Raw genomic sequence first — 20,923 nt, 5'->3', positions numbered from 1 at the left:
CTGCTGAGAGCGTGATCACACAGTCGTCCAGAACAGCTGATGCTCTCATGCATGTTTCAGTGTTACTTGCCTCGAATGCAGCATAGAAGTTATTTAGTTTTAACTGGTAGGCTTGTGTCACTGGGCAGCTATTGGCTGTGCTTCCTTTTGTAGTCTGTAACAGTTTGCAAGCCCTGACACATCCGACGAGCGTCGGAGCCGGTGTAGTAGGATTTGATCTTAGTCTTGCATTGACGCTTTGCCTGTTTGATGGTTCGTTGGAGGGCATAGCGGGATTTCTTATAAGCGGTATTTCTTTCCCGCTCATTGAAAGCGGCAGCTCTACCCTTTAGCTCAGTGCGAATGTTGCCTGTAATCCATGGCTTCTGGTTGGGGTATGTACGTACGGTCAATTATTGATAAACCCAGTGACTGAGGTGGTATACTCCTCAATGCCATCGGAAGAATCCCGGAACATATTCCAGCCTGTGCTAGTAAAACAGTCCTGTAGTTTAGCATCTGCTTCATCTGACCACTGTTTTATAGACCGTCACTGGTGCTTCCTGCTTCAATTGTTGCTTGTAAGCAGGAATCAGGAGGATAGAGTTATGGTCAGATTTGCCAAATGGAGGGCGAGGGAGCGCTGTGTACGCGATCTGTGTGTGGAGTAAAGGTGGTCTCGAGTTTTTTTCCCCTCTGGTTGCACATTTAACATGTGGATAGAAATTCGGTAAAACTGATTTAAATTTCCCTGCATTAAAGTCTCCGGCCACTAGGAGCGCCGTCTCTGGATGAGTGTTTTCCTGTTTGCTTATGGCGGAATACAGCTCATTGAGTGCGGTTTTAGTGCCAACCTCGCTCTGTGGTGGTGTGTAGGGAGCTACGAAAAATACAGATGAAAACGCTCTAGGGAGATAGTGTGGTCTACAGCTTATCATGAGATACTCTACCTCAGGCGAGCAAAACTTGGAGACTTCCTTAGATATCGTGCACCAGCTGTTGTTTAAATAAATGCATAGGCCTCCGCCTGTGTCTTACCAGAGGCTGCTGTTCTGTCTTGCTGTCACGTTCTGACCATAGTTCTTGTGTGTTGTGCTTGTTTTAGTGTTGGTCAGGACGTGAGCTGGGTGGGCATTCTATGTTGTGTGTCTAGTTTGTCTGATTCTATGTTTGGCCTAATATGGTTCCCAATCAGAAGCAGGTGTTTTGTGTTGTCTCTGATTGGGAATCATATATAGGTGGCTTGTTTTGTGTTGGGATTTTGTGGGTGGTTGTTTCCTGTCTCTGTGTTTTCTCTGCACCAGATAGGGCTGTATCGGTTTGCCACATTTGTTATTTTGTATCGTTGTAAGTGTTCACAGTTTTCGTCTTGTTGATTAAATCATGTTGAACACAGAATACGCTGTGTTTTGGTCCGATCCCTGCTACACCTTCTCTTCTCTTGAAGAGGAGGAAGGCTGCCGTGACACTTGCCGATAGAGTGTATAACCTGCCAGCTGTATGTTAATGTCGTCGTTCAGCCACGACTCGGTGAAACATAAGATATTACAGTTTTTAATGTCCCGTTGGTTGGATATACGTGCTTTCAGTTCGTCCCATTTATTTTCCAGCGATTGTACGTTAGCTAGCAGAACGGAGGGCAAGGGCAGATTAGCCACTCGTCACGTGATCCTCTGAAGGCACCCTGATATTTTGCCTCGAAATCTCAGTTTCCTTCTCCAGCGAATCACGGGGATCAGGGCCTGGTCGGGTGTCTGCAGTATATCCCTCGCGTCTGACTCATTGAAGATTAACTCCTCATCCAATTTGAGGTGAATAATCCCAGTTGTGATGTCCAGAAGCTCCTTTCGGTTATAAGAGACGGTAGCAGCAACATTATGTACAAAACAAGTTACGAACAATGCGAAAAAACAAACAAAATAGCATGACTGGTTGAGAGCCTATAAGACGGCAGCAATACCCTCCAGCGCCATCATTTAAAGGATCGATGCACATTCAACAAATATGATCTGACAAAATGGATATTCATCAAAACCATCATGGTTGATGTATTGTAACAGTCCCAAAATGTGGTTACTAAAGTCTGATTTGGATATATTTGTCTGTTTTCGCATAGTGTGAAATACACATATAAAAAATTGCCTACATGTAGGCAAATTTTGCGGGGGGTAATGAGACAATTCAGGATCTTTACCCCACGGCACCTTTCCCCCACGTGTTTCCAAGGCATTTCCATTGTTTTTGATGAGTTCCATTGACTTCTTTACAGCATCTATGATCCAATCTTAGCTAGCTAACGAAACTGCTAACATTAGCTTTAGTAGCCTAGCTATAAAACTAGCTAATTAACCTTAGCTAGCTAGGCTGATGTAATCATGCAGCTAACATTAATAATTTAGACTCACTAAATAAACAATCTGCTGCTACCCAAGGCCAAGGGATACTGAAGTTTCTGAAAAGGTTAGTCACCCAGTTTGTTACTACAGTAATGTTGGCATATTATTTTATTTCCACTGCTGTTGATTATTCACAAATAAAACTTCTGTCTTTAAAGTAAAAATAATAAAAATATCCGCCACAGAGCAGTCTACACAGACAATATGAACACATTTGTCCAACAATAACAGATAGATGGCTAACGCATAAAGAGAGAATTGATGGATTCTAGCACCATCATAACTTTCACAAATACAGAGACAGGCAGTCATCATGGCATCAGTCTTTTTAGACTAGCTAGTGCATAGTGACACCTACTGATATGAACTGGTAATGCAGATTTGTTAGAATAGAGCAGGGTTCCCCAACTGGCCCGCAGGCCAGCGATTTTATTTGGCCCCTCAAGTTTTCTGAGCCAAAATTTTTGGACATAAAAGACTGTAAAAAACAACAGCAAATCAGCTCCATGTGATTTTAACTTTGGAAATCTGTTCCAAAGTATTCCCACACATAATAAAGAGATATATGTGATCGTATACAAAATGTAAGAAAGGTTTAACATTATTATGTTTTAGTAAAATGTTATATCTGTTTGGGCTTCTTGTTGTCAGTTTTAAGTCTATCAATTTTGATGGGGCGGCAGATAGCCTAGCGGTTAAGAGCGTTGCGCCAGTAACTGAAAAGTTTTGAATCCCTGAGTCAACTAGGTGAAAATTCTGTCGAGGCACTTAATGCTAGTTGCTCTGGATAAGAGCATCTGCTAAATGACCAAAATGTAATTTTCAATGAAAATGTTGAAAGTAGTTGTTCTAATGATTGAATAAATGGATTTTACATGCAGTTCCTCTGCTCGGACATTGTTAATGCCTGCCAGATCTTACAACCCCTGGATAGGTTTTTTATGTACCAGCTGACCACATCATATGTTATAGCAATCTGTCATTTGATGACACAGTCGATGATGTGGTAGGCAACCATTGGTTGATGCATGCAACGTCTGAGCAGGGGAACACAACTTAAGACAACAGGATTTTAATATCCCATCACTCTTTGCAAATATCCCATGAGGTGGCACCACAGGTTCAGAAGTGGTTTGGCAAATTTCATGTGGCTTTTCTGGGGCCTGGAGTTTTTCCTGATCTCATGACCTGGTCAGGTAAAACTCTGGGCCCTATTCATAGGCTGTGATAAAATATGACTATAGTGCTATGACTATAGGGCTGAGGTTTTTCTTGTCGGGTCATATGGATTGGAAACACTCCTGGCCTAAGGTGGATCCAACCCTTCAAACTACCACAAACCTTGTTATTATTCATTCTGAATCTGATATCAAAAGAGCCAGAAGCAACAACTTCAATGGAAAACATACTCTGTAGTTTAGTGAATTACTATAGCAGGGCTGAGTGTTACGCAAAGAATGGTTAATGTCTTTAAATATTAATTTCACTCTATACACACACAACGTTAAGCAGTGGAATTTGAAAAATAAAAAAGACACGTTTCAATGTAGAAAATTATTTTAATTTTATGTCATAAAACCTATTATTTGTTCATCTGATTACAGTGATCTGCAATTATTTGTTCTGTAACCTTTATGTAATGCAGGGTTACATTTAACACTATACACAGTAGAATTTGTAACAAGGCAGGATTTACATTTAACTCTAAAGTATACACAGTAGACTTTGCAACAAAGTTGTTTTTATGTGTACTTCATAAAACCACTAACCTTGTGTTGTCCTGGTCTCCATCTGGCTCATCAGAGGTTGGTTCCCTGGTGCTCACTGTAGGAACTGATTGCCATATATATTCAATCATTAAAACAACTACTTTCAAGATTTTCATGAATAATAATATCCCTCTTTTCATGAAGTAGATTTGATTGAGTGTCACTCATTCTATTGCACTCTATTCTAACCAAACCTACAATACCCGTTCATATCAGTAGGTGTCACTATACACTAGCTAGTCCAAAAATACTGGTGCCATGATGACTGCCTGTCTCTGTATTTGTGATAGTTATGGTGATGCTAGAATCCATCATTTCGCTTTTTATGCATTAGCCATCCAATTGTTATGGTTGGACAAACGTGTTCATATTGTCTGTGTAAACTGCTCTGTGGTGGAATCTGTAGGTTTTTTTACTTTAAAGACAGTGAAATTTGTGCCACACAGTGGAAATAAAGTAATATGCCAACATTACTGGACTAACTGGCTGACTAACCTTTTCAGGAACTTTAGTATCCCTTGGCTTTGGGTAGCAGAAGCAGATCGTTTCATCTTCTTTATCCTGTGCCAAACACATTTATTTGGTGAGTCTAAATTATTAACATTATTTGTTGGCTGCATGACTGCATAAACCTAGCTAGCTAATGTTAGATAGCTATCTAGCTAGGCCAGGATTTCAAAAAACTCGGTCCTGGGTCCTGGCGGCGCCACACCAGATTGAAAAGTACTGGGGCAAATGCTCTCTTCTCGCCACCTTTTTTTCCGGCGGCTCTGCAACCACCGACTGTTTCCTCATTACTGTTTGTCTGAGATGGCAAATACAATGCAACGAAAAAGGGTTCAACCTAAACGTCTCCTGTCTTTTCATTTCTCCTGGTTAGCCTATTGCCTGCAAAGGTTGCTACATTGTGACTACATAGTAATTATAAAGGTTACACACAACTACATTTCACTTTACATTAAGTTGCTTGCTCCTGGGTAGTTACATGATTATTACAAGTATATCCTATGTAACAATATTGTTCTTACATTACACTTGATTCGGTATAGCCTTGGAGCCAGGTCATAACATAGAAATAAACGAATTGAAAATGACTGGTAGTTAATGACAAGGGTGTGCCTTGTTACAATTGTTGTTACAAGGTCTCAGCCTATTTATCATCCCTGGTATTACATGTGGATTCGATGGTAGTGGCATCTTGTAGTACATGTAACATCTTGTATGTGATACTTTAGATTTGTGTATTTGTGACAGGATTAGACCTGACCTCTGGTAATCAGTGGACTCCCGATTAACATGTGGTAATGATCAGCCAAGAGGCACGCATACCCATAGTCATTAAAGAGAGTGGGAGAGAATACACTGGAGGACAAAAACTCCTGTGAAAGTTGATCAAAGAACAGACCCTTCAGTGGAGAGATTGCCTCTCCTCTCCTCTCCTCTCCTCTCCTCTCCTCTCCTCTCCTCTCCTCTCCTCTCCTCTCCTCTCCTCTCCTCTCCTCTCCTCTCCTCTCCTCTCCTCTCCTCTCCTCTCCTCTCCTTACTATGTTCTCTCTCAGCTCTTGACAAGCACACGCCACACATTGGGACAGGAGCAGCTCCCTCTGGTTTCAATTTAAATGTTTATCAGGAAAGGTTACTTGAAAGACAGAAACGGGAGGGAAACTCTGTTTCTTGATGTAGCAAAAACACTCCTAAAAAGGAGTATTAAAATGATGTCACATGGTCTTTTAAGTTTATTTTCTTCTGCAGGAAATGGTGAACAGTAGAAATAGATGTAGCAGATGAGAAGAACGTCCTCTTGGATAAAACAGGAAGGGGGTTAGGTTGATCTGACTTCCTTTAAATCCCCCTCTTCACTCCTTATTGCACGTGACTTTTCAAGTCCTCTAGCATTCTTGAACGAGAATACGATGTTGAGGACTGGTCCAGTGAGACTACTTGGACCAGAGTAATTGAGTGTTGTCCTGGCGATACTTGGAAATGTATATAAAACAGAATAGGTTCTTAACGAGAGCACAAAATAAAATCTACAAACGACAGTAATTGCTGAAAAGGCACGTGGCACTGAGCTGGGCAATGTTGTCAGCTTTTTGTCTGAATTTATAGAAGGAAAAAAACGATCACTCAGGGGAGTGACAGAAATTGAGGGCTGTTGGGAACTCTTAAAGGAGGGAGAGAAAGAGAGGGAGGGAGGGAGAGAGAAATAGCTTTAAATGTCATCATACTTAAATCAGACACAGAGCTCCTTTTCGTCCTCTGTCAGGAACAACACAATAATATTAGCCTGTTACTCAAGAAAAATATATTTGACACATTCAGAACTCAGGGTTTTGTCCTGAATTCATCAAGCTTAGAGGAACATATCACATCATGATAACTGGCCCACCTTTTGGCCCTCTTTGCTTCACAGTGTGACAGCTGAGTATTTCAACAACTAAAATGGGAACGTGAAGATTTCTCGGAAGTGAGCCTTTAGCACAGAAATCAAAGTTTATTAGTTGCGTACACCAGTTACAACAGTTGTAAACGATGCAATGAAATGCTTACTTAAACTAAAGCTCCCTTAATAATGCAGTCCAAATACCATGATCAATAATAATCAAAAATCAATCAAGAATAACAAGTCATTTAAATAAAGTAGTATGCAATAACAAGCAGAATAAATTAGTATGCAGAGGGACAGATCGGAAGTTTTCCTGCCCCTGGTAAGAATGGTTGGCAGCAGAGCTGCTGTAGCCGAGTCTAGCTAGGAACTATGTGAGCTATGAGTCCCTTAAAAGGAGAAGAGATACAGACATCTGCCACCGATATACTATAGAGTGAGATTCCTTACTCTACCCACCCAGCTGTACAAATGACCAGTGTGTTTAAAAACACAGTGAGCTGTGAGATTGTCTTGCACGGGTGCCAACAAAACAAGTTCTGATCAGTTTGGCTACCTGGGAAAATAAACATTGGGGAAAACAAGATGATTTGTAGTTAGTCCGTGCCCTGAGGTTGTATTGCTTTGTTAATGGCTGAGTGGTATTTGCTTCTGTTTGTGGAGGAACTGCATTTATCTGAGCTGTCTCAGGGACTTGGCACAGTGGGGAAACCTCAGTAAGATCCAGACCAGACCAGACATTGGACCTGAGAAAGTCTCAAAGTCATGGCTCGACTCCCACATAGCAAACGTTTCAATACAAGGCAGTTTTTCTACTTATTTTAACAGTCAGACACTTGGATGATCCTCTCTGGCTCTTAGAAGTGTTTATACTTTTTAAAGAATTTTTCAGAGGCCATCTTTGAGATTGTCTGTCATTTTTCATTCTTATAATTCCATACTTTTCTAGATGCTGCTTGGGTGCCACAATGTGACGCAATGATTTGAAGACATTTGAATGGTAGGTTTGCTTTGTAATAATACTTTTGTAATATAGAATATTATACAGCCCCAGGTGGAAGTAAATCATTGACTTTCAGTTGTATTTTCACAAGACACTTCCCACTTGGCAAAAACTGGTTGAATCAAAGTTGTGTCTACGTCATTTCAACCCTAAAAGAATCTATGAGATGACGTTCAATCAACTTGGAAAACTGATTGGATTTGCAACAAGTCATCAACTTAATTTAGCCTAAATCCAATGACAAGGTGACATTTTTGGTGGATTACCTGTTGAACTCACGTTAGTTGACACCTCAACCAAATGTGAATCAAAACTAGACGTTGAACTGACATCTGTGCCTAGTGGGTTGGGTTTAATGTCAAATAGTATATAAATGGTTGGCAGAGAGAGAGAGAGAAAGAATGATGAGGCATATTCTTAATATTCCTCTCAGTAATATTGGAAGACAGACAGTGATCCCACAATCCTGCCCACATAAATAAACCCAGTCTCATTCACATCCTGGCACACAGTGGAGCTAGGACACAGACAGACAACTACTGGCACAGCATCACTCACTGCAGCTTAACATTGACAACACAGACTTATGATACCCTCACCCCTTCCCACGTGTAATGGATGTGGTTCGGTGAACCACACTTACGCGACGAGTAACCTTGCCTGACACCGGAAGAATTGTGTCGGTTCCCTGGGTTAATGCCTAGGCTTTAGCTCAGCGGACTAACACAGTCTTGTTTAAACCCAGGGTTTGAATCCGGCTCGTCACAAGCAGGAGGAAAAGACAAGCACACACAAACTAATATGACCATACACTCATGTACTTCTCTAACCTGTTCTGCCACACCCTGATCAGTAGATCACGGACTGGTTATTATTACCTGCCAAGAGCATACAGAGGAGAGTAAGATATGGGCTGCCAATAAGTGTTGTCTGATCCATTTAGAAAGGCTGATCAATCCCCCTCTGAACTCACACCTGCTAGAATGCACCTAAATGACTGAAGAATACACATGTTTTAGAAACCGTTTCCAATAGTTCAGTAATAAGCTATATACAGCTATGTATAATATATATGCAACTGAAGTGTAAGCCCAGCTACTGTACTCCCTCTACTGGTAGGAATTTGATTTTCCTTGGTCTTTAGCACAACAGTGCCCATGATTCCAAACCCTGCTTTTACTGTGCTAAGGATGCCAGATATGGTTTGTCTATCTCAAATAAATATGAAGAATAAGTAACTTCACAGAAGGGGGATAGCATGATTCAGATGAAACACCCCCAGACTGAGTCTCTGTCAATAGAGCTCTGAAACCCATGTGCATTCTCAGGGTCAGTGACCACCAGCCTCCTTCTCCCCCAGTAGTGAACCCCACTCAGGAGATCAGGTCCCAGTTTTTCAAAACTTTTTATCTGCATTAGAATGATCCGGATTCTGTTATCCTCTTTTTTACGATCCAGGATCGTCGATATGGCTGTTTGTCGGATGTCGGTATAGGTACAGAGTTTAGTCACAATTCAACGGATCAGACATGATCAGACAATGTGGCAGGGTCTAAAGGCAATTACGGACTACAAAAAGAACACCAGCCATGTCACGAACACCGACGTCTTGCTTCCAGACAAACTAAACACCTTCTTTGCACACTTTGAGGATAATACAGTGCCACTAACGTGGCACGCTGCCAAGGTCTGTGGGCCCCCCCCCTCTCCTTCTCCGTGGCTGACGTCAATAAAACATTTAAACGCGTTAACCCTCGCAAGGCTGCTGGCCCAGACGGTATCCTTACACGCGTCCTCAGAGCATGCGCAGACCAGCTGGCTGGGATCTCCCGATCCCAGTCTGCTGTCCCCACATGCTTCAAGATGGCCACCATTGTTCCTGTACCCTAGAAGGCAAAGATAACTGAACTAAATGACTATCGCCCCGTAGCACTCACTTCTGTCATCATGAAGTGCTTTGAGAGACTAGTCAAGGATCATATCACCTCCACCTTACCTGCCACCCTAGACCCACTTCAGTTTGCATACCGCCCCAACAGGTCCACAGACGATGCAATCGCCATCACACTGCACACTGTCTTATCCCATCTGGAGATGGAGGAATACCTATGTAAGAATGCTGTTCATTGACTACAGCTCAGCATTCAACACCATAGTACCCTCAAAGCTCATCATTAAGCTTGAGGCCCTGGGTCTGAACCCCGCCCTGTGCAAATGGGTCCTGCACTTTCTGATGGGCCGCCTCCAGGTGTTGAAGGTAGGAAACAACATCTCCTCTTCGCTGATCCTCAACACTGGGGCCCCACAAGGGTTTGTGCTCAGCCCCCTCCTGTACTCCCTGTTCACCCATGACTGCGTGGCCATGCACACCTCCAACTCAATCATCAAGTTTGCAGACGACACAACAGTAGTGGGCTTGATTACCAACAACGACGAGATAGCAAACAGGGAGGAGGTGAGAGCACTTGGAGTGTGGTGTCAGGAAAACAACCTATAACTCAACGTCAACAAAACAAAGGAGATGATCGGGACTTCACGAAACAGCAGAGGGAGCACCCCCCTATCCACATCAACGGGACAGCAGTGGAGGAGGAAATGTTTAAGTTCCTCGGTATACACATCACGGACAAACTGAAATGGTCCACCCACACAGACAGTGTGGTGAAGAAGGTGCAACAACGCCTCTTCAACCTCAGGAGGCAGAAGAAATTTCACCTGAAACCCTCACAAACCTTTACAGATGCACAATTGAGAGCATCCTGTCGGTGTGTACGGCAACTGCACCGCCCTCAACTGCAAGGCTCTCCAGATGGTGGTGCAGGCTGCACAATGAATCACCGGGGGCAAACTACCTGCCCTCCAGGACACCTACAGCACCTGATGTCACAGGAAGGCCAAAAAGATCATCAAGGACAACAACCATCCGAGCCACTGCCTGTTCACCCCGCTACCATCCAGAAGGCCATCCAGAAAGACTGAAAAACAGCTTCTATCTCAAGGCCATCAGACTGTTAAACAGCCATCACTAACATTGAGTGGCTGCTGCCTACATACAGACTTGAATCATTGGCCACTTTAATAAATGGATCACTAGTCACTTTAAATAATGCCACTTTAATAATCTTTACATAACTTACATTACTCATCTCATATGTATATACTGTATTTTAAACCATCTATTGCATCTTGCCTATGCCGCTCGGTCATCGCTCCTCCATATATTTATATGTACGTGTTCTTATTCCATCCGTTTAGATTTGTGTGTATTAGGTCATTGTTGGGGAATTGTTATTTTACTTGTTAGATATTACTGCACTGTCATAACCAGAAACACAAGCATTTCGCTACACTCGCATTAACATCTGCTAACCATGTGTATGTGACCAATAAAATGTGATTTGATTTGGAGAGAAAAAAATATTGGCTGCATGATGCAAAAAAAGGCAAGCTCTCTGATCCTTGCACTTCCCCAGAGAAAAGAGACAATTGCATTGCAGCTCTGCTTGTGTGGCAAAAAAGTTAAGAGAACTCTAGTCAATGGAAGATGGAATTAAAATTACAAAGTGAAAGTTAAATGAGAAGGAAAGGCTACAACGACCAAAAGCCAACCGGAAGGCTGCTATTTATAATCTGAAGGGAGTTGTTATTAGTAGGCTACCTGTAAGACGGTGAGAAGCGCAGTAGCATTATGGCTAGCCTTAATTAGCCAAGTTAGCTACACTATATATACAAAACTATGTGGACACCCCGTCAAATTAGTGGATTCGTCAATTTCAGCCACACCCGTATAAAATCCAGCACACAGCCACGCAATCTCCATAGGAAAACATTGGCAGTAGAATGGCCTTACTGAAGAGCTCAGTGACTTTCAACGTGGCACAGTCATAGGATGCCACCTTTCCAACAAGTCAGTCTGTCAAATTTCTGCCCTGCTAGAGCTGCTCTTGTCAACTGTAAGCGCTGTTATTGTAAGGTGAAAACGCCTAGTAGTAACAACGTCTCAGCCGTGAAGTGGTAGGCCACACAAGGTCACAGAACGGGACCGACGAGTGCTGAAGTGCGTAGTAGAAATTGTCTGTCCTCGGTTGCAACACTCACTACCGAGTTCCAAACTGCCTCTGGAAGCAACGTCAACACAAGAACTGTTCGTTGGAAGCTTCATGAAATGGGTTTCCATGGCTGAGCAGCCTAATATTACCATGCGCAATGCCAAGCGTCGGTTGGAGTGGTATAAAGCTGCACTGCTTGGACTCCGGAGCAGTGGAAACATGTTCTCTGGAGTGATGAATCACGCTTCCAGTCCGACGGACGAATCTTGGTTTGGAGGATGCTAGAAGAATGCTACCTGCCCCAATGCATAGTGCCAACTGTAAAGTTTGGTGGAGGAGGAATAATGGTCTGGGGCTGTTTTTCATGGTTCGGGCAAGGCCCCTTAGTTCCAGTGAAGGAAAATCTTAACGCTACAGCATACAATTACAATCTAGACAATTCTGTGCTTCCAACTTTGTGGCAACAGTTGGGGAAGGCCTTTCCTGTTTCAGCATGAAAATGCCCCCGTGCACAAAGCGAGGTCCATACAGAAATAGTTTATTGAGATTGGTGTGGAAGAACTTGACTGCCCTGCTCAGAGCCCTGACCTCAACCACATTGAACACCTTTGGGATGAACTGGAATGCCAACTGCGAGCCAGGCCTAATCGGCCAACATTAGTGCCCGACTTCACTAATGCTCTTGTGGCTGAATTGAAGCAAGTCCCCACAGCAATGTAGAGTGGAGGAATCAACATGTTCAGTTTTGAAAAACCCAATGCTAACACAATCCTATACGATTGCCAAAATATGATCAGATAACTTTTGCAAAAGGAGACCAGCATCTAAAGAATTCCTTTGTGCAGTCTGTCCACCTTCTGTCTGGATGGTGAGGACCATATCTCATCGCCTAACTGGAGTTGGTTTACCAGTTGTTGGAATGAGTGGTTTTAGGGCACCCCTGTCTCCGAGAACAAATGCAGGAAAATCTATCCTGAATGGGAGGAAAGGGACATTATTCTGGACGAAGCAGTGCTGACACCTTTTGGAGTGTCTTTTAAATAAAATCACATTTTATTTGACACATGCGCCGAATACAACAACTGTAGACCTTACGGTGAAATGCTTACTTGCAAGCCCCTAACCCACAATGCAGTTCAAGAAACAGAGTTCAGAAAATATTTACTAAATTAACTAAAGTAAAACATATTATAAAAAGTAACAACAATAAAATTGCATAAAAATAACGAGGCTATATACATGGGGTACTGGGACCCGAGTCAATGTGCGGGGGTACAGGTTAGTCGAGGTAATTTGTACATGTAGGTACGGGTAAAGTGACTATGCATAGAAAACAAACAGCGAGGAGCAGCAGTGTAAAAACAAAAGGGGGGAGGGTCAATGTAAATAGTCTGCGTGGCTATTTGATTAGCTGTTCAGCAGTCTTATAGCTTGGGGGTAGAAGCTGTTAAGGAGCCTTTTGGACCTAGAATTGGTGCTACGGTACTGCTTGCCGTCCGGTAGCAGAGAGAACAGTCTATGACTTGGGTGACTGGAGGTTATTTTTTTACCCCTTTTTCTCCCCAATTTCGTGGTATCCAATTGGTAGTTACAGTCTTGTCTCATCACTGCAACTCCGGACTCGGGAGAGGTGAATGTCGAGAGCGGTGCGTCCTCCGAAACACAACCCAGCCAAACCGCACTGCTTCTTGGCACAATGTCCACTTAACCCACACCAACGTGTCGGAGGAAACACTGTACACCTGGCGACCGTGTCAGAGTGCACTGCGCCCGGCCCGCCACAGGAGTCGCTAGTGCGCGATGGGACAAGGACATCCCTGCCGGCCAAACCCTCCCCTAACCCGGACGATGCTGGGCCAATTGTGCGCCGCCCAATGGGTCTCCCGGTCGCGGCCGGCTGTGACAGAGCCTGGACTCGAATCCAGAATCTGTAGTGGCGCAGCTAGCACTGTGATGCAGTGCCTTAGACCACTGCGCCACTCGGGAAGCCTGGTGAGTCTTTGACATTTTTTGGGGCCTTCCTCTGACACCGTCTAGTATACAGGTCCTGGATGGCAGGAAGCTTGGCCCCAGTGATGTATTGGGCGGTGCCTGACATCTGATTTACACCAAAATGGTGGAAATGACTAAATTAGTGCAAGGGTAGGCAACAACACGTCTACACTCTGTAGCGCCTTACGGTCGTATCCCGAGCAGTCATACCAGGCGGTGATGCAACCGGTCAGGATGCTCTTGATAGTGCTGCTGTAGAACTTTTTGAGAATCTGGGGACCCATGCAAAATCTTTTCAGTCTCCTGAGGGGGAAAAGCTGTTGTTGTGCCCTCTTCACGACTGTCTTGGTGTGTTTGGACCATGATAGTTTGTTGGTGATGTGCACACCAAGGAACTTAAAACTCTGAACCTGCTCCACTACAGCCCCGTTGATGTTAATGGGGGCCTGTTCGGCCCTCCTTTTCCTGTAGTCCACAATCATCTCCTTTGTCTTGCTCACATTGAGGGAGAGGTTGTTGTCCTGGCACCACGCTGCCAGATCTCTGACCTCCTCCCTAAAGGCTGTCTCATCGTTGTCGGTGATCAAACCTACCACTGTTGTGTCATCAGAAAACGTAATGATGGTGTTGGAGTTGTGCTTGGCGACGCAGTCATGTGTGAACATGGAGTACAGGAGGGGATTAAGCACGCACCCCTGAGGGGCCCCGGTGTTGAGGAACAGCGTGGCAGATGTGTTGTTGCCTACCCTTGCACTAATTTAGTAATTTCAACCATTTTGGTGTAAATCAGATGTCAGGAATCAACCTTAGCCTCCTTCAACACAGTAGAACCTGCATGTGACTAAATAAAAATCGACTCAATGTATTACTGACAAATATAAACTGGGTGGTTCGAGCCCTGAATGCCGATTGGCTGACAGCCTTGGTATATTCGACCACGGGTATGACAAAATATTCATTTTTACTCCTCTAATTACCCTTGACTTTTTTCAAATTTTGTTGCGTTACAGCCTTATTCTAAAATGTTTTTAAAAAAATGATCCTCAGAAATCTACACACCATACCCCATAATGACAAAGTGAAAACAGGTTTTTAGACAGTTTTGCAAATGTATTAAAATCTTATTTAGATAAGTATTCAGACCCTTTGCTATGAGACTTGAAATTGAGCTCAGGTGTATTCAGTTTCCATTGATCATCCTTGAGATGTTTCTACAATTTGATTGGAGTCCACCTGTGGTAAATTCAACTGATATGACATGATTTGGAAAGGCACACACCTGTCTATATAAGGTCCCACAGTTGACAGTGCATGTCAGAGCAAAAACCAAGCTATGAGGTCGAAGGAATTGTCCGTAGTGCTCCAAGACAGGATTTTGTCAAGGCACAGATCTGGGGAAGGGTACTAAAAAAATGTCTGCAGCATTGAAGATCCCCAAAAACACAATGCCCGACATCATTCTTAAATGGAAGATGTTTGGAACCACCAAGACTCTTCCTAGAGCTGGACGCCCGGCCGAACTGAGCAATCGGGGGAGAAGGGCCTTTGGTCAGGGAGGTGACCAAGAAACTGATTGTCACTCTGACAGAGCTCTACCTTCCAGAAGGACAGCCATCTCTGCAGCACTCCACCAATCAGGCCTTTATGGTGGAGTAGCTAGAAGAAAGCCACCCCTGAGTAAAAGCCAAATGACAGCCCACTTGGAGTTTGCCAAAAGGAACCTAAAGACTCTTAGACCATGAGAAACAAGGAACTCCGGTCTGATGAAAACAAGATTGAACCCTGGAGGCCTGAATGCCAAGCATCACATCTGGAGGCATCCCTACGGTGAAGCATGGTGGTGGCAGCATCATGCTGTGGGGATGTTTTTCAGAGGCAGGGACTGGGAGACTTGTCAGGATTGAGGGAAAGATGAACGGAGCAAAGTACAGAGAGATTCTTGATGAAAACCTGCTCCAGAGCACTCAGGACCTCAGACTGTGGCTTAGATTCAGCTTCCAACAGGACAATGACCCTAAGCACAAAACTCTGAATGTCCTTGAGTGGCCCAGCCAGAGCCCGGACTTGAACCCGATCAAACATCTCTGGAGAGACCTGAAAATAGCTGTGCAGCAACGCTCCCCATCCAACCTGACAGAGCTTGAGAGGATCTGTAGAAAAGAATGGGAGAAACTCCTGAAATAAAGGTGTGCCAAGCCTCATACCCAAGAAGACTCAATGCTGTAATCGCTGCCAAATTTGCTTCAACACATTACTGAGTAAAGGGTCTGAATACTTATGTAAATGTGATATTTCAGTTTTTATTTGTAATAAATTATCAAAAATTTTAATTAAAAAAACAAAAACTGTTTTTGCTTTGTTATTATGGGGTATTGTGTGTATATTGATGAGAGAAAAAAAGAATGTAATCAATTTTAGAACAAGGCTGTAACGTACCAAAATGTGGAAAAAGTCAAAGGGTCTGAATACTTTTCGAAGGCACTATATGTTGGTAAATTAGCTTAAAGCTTGTTTAAAGAAATTGTGAAAGAGATTGGTATGTTTTTTCACTATATAATCACGGCATGGGGTTGTTCAATTACATTATGTATTTCTTTCAAATCTATCACTTGATGTTGTACTTTTTTTGCTAAATGCTATATAGCTGCCTCACTCTTAGAGAAATAAGTTGTATTGCTACAGTCAAATGTAACAATTACCTGCATTTTTATAAAGAAATCTACAAATAATACATTTTTTTACATCAATATATATATTTTTTAACATAATTCTATACAGTAATATGAGATGTATGTAAAAATGTATATTTTACATTTTAGTCATTTAGCAAATGCTTTTATCCAGAGACATGAGTAAGTGCATTAATCTTAACCCCTGTAGGTCTAAGCCACTAGATTGCTAAATCTACTAAGCTAAGATATGGAATTGTTTTGAAGATGCACTCTCAAATTTTTTCAAAAATTCAGCCTGTAGTTTAGAAAGTTGTGGTCACGAGCCAAAAGTGATCCCGTTTTTTGGATAACTATGTCATCCAATTGTGTACTACATCATCCATTTCATAATATATGTTAGGTTCTACAATTTTTTTTAAATAAATAGCAATTTGAATATGTAACGAATCCAATTCGTTACAAATTTGTTGTGCTTAAGATCCTGGAGTGCATCTTTAAGATGGATCATTTAGCCTATGATTTAGAATTTTAGGACCCCTGTAGGCATAAAAAATATAATTAAAAACCTGATTTGATGAAATATGGATTTTGGCCTTTACTGCTATAGCCCATAAAAACCTGTTAAATAACACATTTGTAGATAAGGAATAACGTTTTGAAGAGTGTCCTATGTCTGAAAGATATAAGAAAATGTAAAAGCACTTTTTACCGCTATGCACATTATTAAATTTTTACAGCCTAGTACTGGGTTACCTTCAGATGACCCCCCCCCCCCCCCCCCTTGTGTGCGTCGTTGAGCAAAACAACCAGCACAGTGTTGCTGAGAGTCTCCCCTTTCGATATTGGTGATCCGCTTTCAAAATTATACCTTTGTAGCTCCAAGGGTTCGTTCTGGACAGTCGGTTTTGTGAGAAGACCTCTTCGTAAGTAGGGCATCCGTGACAGAGCGTTCCGATGACTGACGTAAAACTGGTGGATGTCATAGAGCAAAATAAAAAGACACTGTCATGTTCGTGAGAGTCTCATCTTTCTTCTACTTCTAGGTTTATTGGAACCACCCATCCGATAATTGCCGCCATCTACTATACTGGATTGTTTGATCAATCAGGATTTTATGTTGGTATATCAACCTGCATATACTACAATACCCATCCCTATCCCACATTATATCCCATATTAGTCACTCTTCGGCCCACGGGCCTGGGAGGACAGCACTTCTTCCAACATTTTCTGTAGATCCTCTGCAGATATTTCCCAGAAAACGTTCAGCCGTTACACAACAATGCACATTTTCTGTGATCTGTGTTCTACTTGGCTAGCACAATTCACCACCATCGTGATGAAGGCCAAGAATCAGGATTTTTCAACACGCGGTTTCTGGGGTCCACATGCTGAAATGGGAACATTCACTGTTGCCGTTGGCCCTTCTCTACCCTCAACCCTTCTCACTGCCTCTGCATACGTAACACCCTGTCCTACTCTGACTTTAGCCATCTCTATCTGTTTCACTTTTACCAGACGAGTCTCATATTGACGATTTTCTTGTCCAGATCCTCTCGTGTAGAAAACCACTGCTTTCACAAGCCCCATGTTATGGAATAAGCACAAGCTTTATATCAGTGGAAAGAGGGTATTGAGGAAGAAGCGATAAGTCTTTAACATTTGTACATTTTATGTGGACACCAAGAAGAGTAGATGCTACAACCTAATGGGGATCCTAATAAACTTAACGAATCATGGGGACATATTCAATATTCAAAATGACGTCACTGTGTGACATGCGTGTGCGTCCAAGGTGAGACAATCACATATCATAGTCAAATATACAGGATCCGAAAATCTGAGAACAGTCATATTTTACACACACATGAAGGTACCCATAAGCAATCATAAGCAATCAAAAAACATAAATGTTTTGGAAATGTAAAGGCTCATTTATGACTCAAATGTAGCCTGGGTTGAGCTGCAGTTGAGCTACAGCACTGACTGATCCCGAATCAGGCTAATGGCCAGATCTTTACAATGAGTGGAAACTCTGAGAGCTGCACTGAGAGCAGATAGCATCATTCCTCCTTGCATCATCCCAGAGGGAGGCTTAAAGAGGAGGCCGACAGACAGAGGGTCTCAGAAGAGCAATAGTTCTGACAAGGTATGAGGCCATGCCAGATTCGTGCATCATGCTGTTGGCTCATCTCACACACTCTGTGCCTCTAGACACGAGGAACAGGTGGACACACCTCCTCACACACTCTTCTTTATTGCCTCTATCTGTACTAGTCGTTAACTTTCCAAATGGATACCTGGCCTAAAAGCAATAGCACAAAATAATGAGAAACTCATGCCAACTCTGCTCGTCTGTCTAACAAAAGGAATGACCTGACTTAAACTGGTCCAGAGACATTCATCTCACCTTCGCTCACTGAGATACAAAAACACATTGCACACACACACACACACCTCTTCCACATGGTCCTCTCTCTTATCCTGACTCCAGAGGTCACACACACTCTTACAAACATGCTCAAACTCTTACAGTCCCAATTAAATTACATACGAACTCTCTCACTTTTGTTGTCATTCTGTAACACTCTGTAACACATACAAACTTTCCATCGATCCCTTATTTGCACCTTTCACTCACTCACACACACTCACCCACACACAGTCACTCACACTCACACTCACACTCACTCACACACTCACCTGGCAGGAGGGCACAGGTCCACAGCAGCAGGCTGCAGTAGTATTCCATTTGTGTGAAAGAGTGTGTATGTTTGGGGGGCTGATCCCGTGCTCTCGTTTCAAGGCTTCTGCTCTTATTGACTCCACTGCTATTCCACAGCCTCACTATATCTGAGGGAAGTAGGAGGGGGCTGGCTCTGTTTGACTGAGGCACAGCTGAGAGGTGTACATACAGTGCATATACAGTCAGGACTTGATGCTTCCTCACCAATCAATGTGGACTTTTTTACATGCATGCACGAACGCACACACCCACACACACACATTCACTCTCAGATACATACAGACTCATTCACACTCTTACTGTATACAAACATCAAATCCTATTTTATTAGTCACATGTGCCGAATACAACAGATGTAGACCTTGCAGTGAAATGCTTACTTACAAGCTCCTAACCAACAATGCAGTTTAAAAAATACGAACAAGAATCAAAAATAAAAGGAACAAGTAACTAAAGAGCAACAGTAAAATAACAATAGCGAGACTATATATAGGTGGTACTGGCACAGAGTCAATGTGCGGGGCACCGGTTGGTCGAGGTAATTGAGTTAATATGTACATGTAGGTCGAGTTATTAAAGTGACTATGCATAGATAATAACAGAGAGTAGCAGCGGCGTAAAAGAGAGAGAGGGGGGCAATGCAAATAGTCTGGGTAGCCATTTGATTAGATGTTCAGGAGTCTTATCGCTTGTGGGTAGAACCTCTTGGACCTAGACTTGGTGCTCCGGCACCGCTTGCCGTGCGGTAGCAGAGAGAAGAGTCTATGACTAAGGTGGCTGGAGTCCCTGACAATTTTTAGGGCATACGTTACACTGATTGGGACACAGGTCACTTAAACCAAAAAAATATGCACTGAGACACACACACACATTACATGTGTACACGTTGCACGACACCATCCTTTAAAATAAAATAGCTCAGACAATAGTTGTCAAAACCTTTGTTCTTTTACAACCTTTAATGCGGCTGCACCGTCATAGGGTTGGTCCTGGTGTGAATTCCTCCCTCTGTTTCCGTGACCTCACACTGGACTGAATTAAATGGCGGTAAATACAGTCCAGATGTGGGGGGAAGTAGCACTCTACTGTCCAATGCTCTGAAGTTCAGGTATTTACGATACAGCACCATCCAGGAAAGAAGTATGGAAGCTACCGCTGTTGTCTGCCAGAGGGACAACAGCACTGATAAAAGCAAGATTTTTCAAAAATGTTGGTCTGTCTTACCAGCATAAATAACGAGACCTTCAAGGGCTATTGGAAAAAAAATCACATTCAATACAAAAGCTCTCCAAAATCCACAGTGGAAATTGAGACCAACAGAAACTGTGAGACTTTGTGGACTAGAATTCATTGAAATTTAGGCTAGTAAAGGGGACCAGTTACATAAATGATGGCAAAATCTAGATGTTTATGGTTCATTGGTGTAAACAACTAGACTGGCAATTTGTTGTGACAAAGCTGTAAATACGAGCCACACTGACTGAAAGACATTTTGCTAAGTAATCTTCTCTGATTTGTTGGATTCATAGATGTCTAGTCTCAAAATATGACTTCAAAACACCAACCCACATTACCAAAACATGAACTGACATCGCTCATCACAAACAGACCTATTACCGCCAATGCAGAGTGTATCTGGCTTCAAACTGCTTGGAAAACAAAAGAGCACAATTTCTCCGAGAGGCAGGAGGAGGTTTGATGACTATTATCGCACTACACACTGGAGCTATGTAGAGCTAGTTTGAGACAAGAAAACATGGAGACACAAACAGTAAATCAAAGAAAGTTTAATGATTAACCCAGGGCTTGGATCCTCTGTGTGATGGCAGAGGGCCGGGGCCATGTTGGGAGAGGGGGGAACCTTAGAAATAGAATGACTCAATTATATTTCTATGGCCCAGGCCCACCAATCACAGAATGTTGACTTGGAT

The 20,923-nt window shown here is 42.8% G+C and overlaps 1 protein-coding gene across 1 annotated transcript in view; it reads right to left on the bottom strand.

The window, feature by feature from the left end:
- itga11b (integrin, alpha 11b) overlaps positions 1-20,923 on the bottom strand; it is a 133,566-nt gene that overhangs the window by 93,290 nt on the left and 19,353 nt on the right. The gene's annotated exons all lie outside the window — the stretch shown is intronic.

This window comes from Salvelinus namaycush, chromosome 21, assembly GCF_016432855.1.
Source record: "Salvelinus namaycush isolate Seneca chromosome 21, SaNama_1.0, whole genome shotgun sequence".
NCBI classification, from domain to species: Eukaryota; Metazoa; Chordata; class Actinopteri; order Salmoniformes; family Salmonidae; genus Salvelinus; species Salvelinus namaycush.
This window is presented reverse-complemented; position numbering and strand designations above follow the sequence as displayed.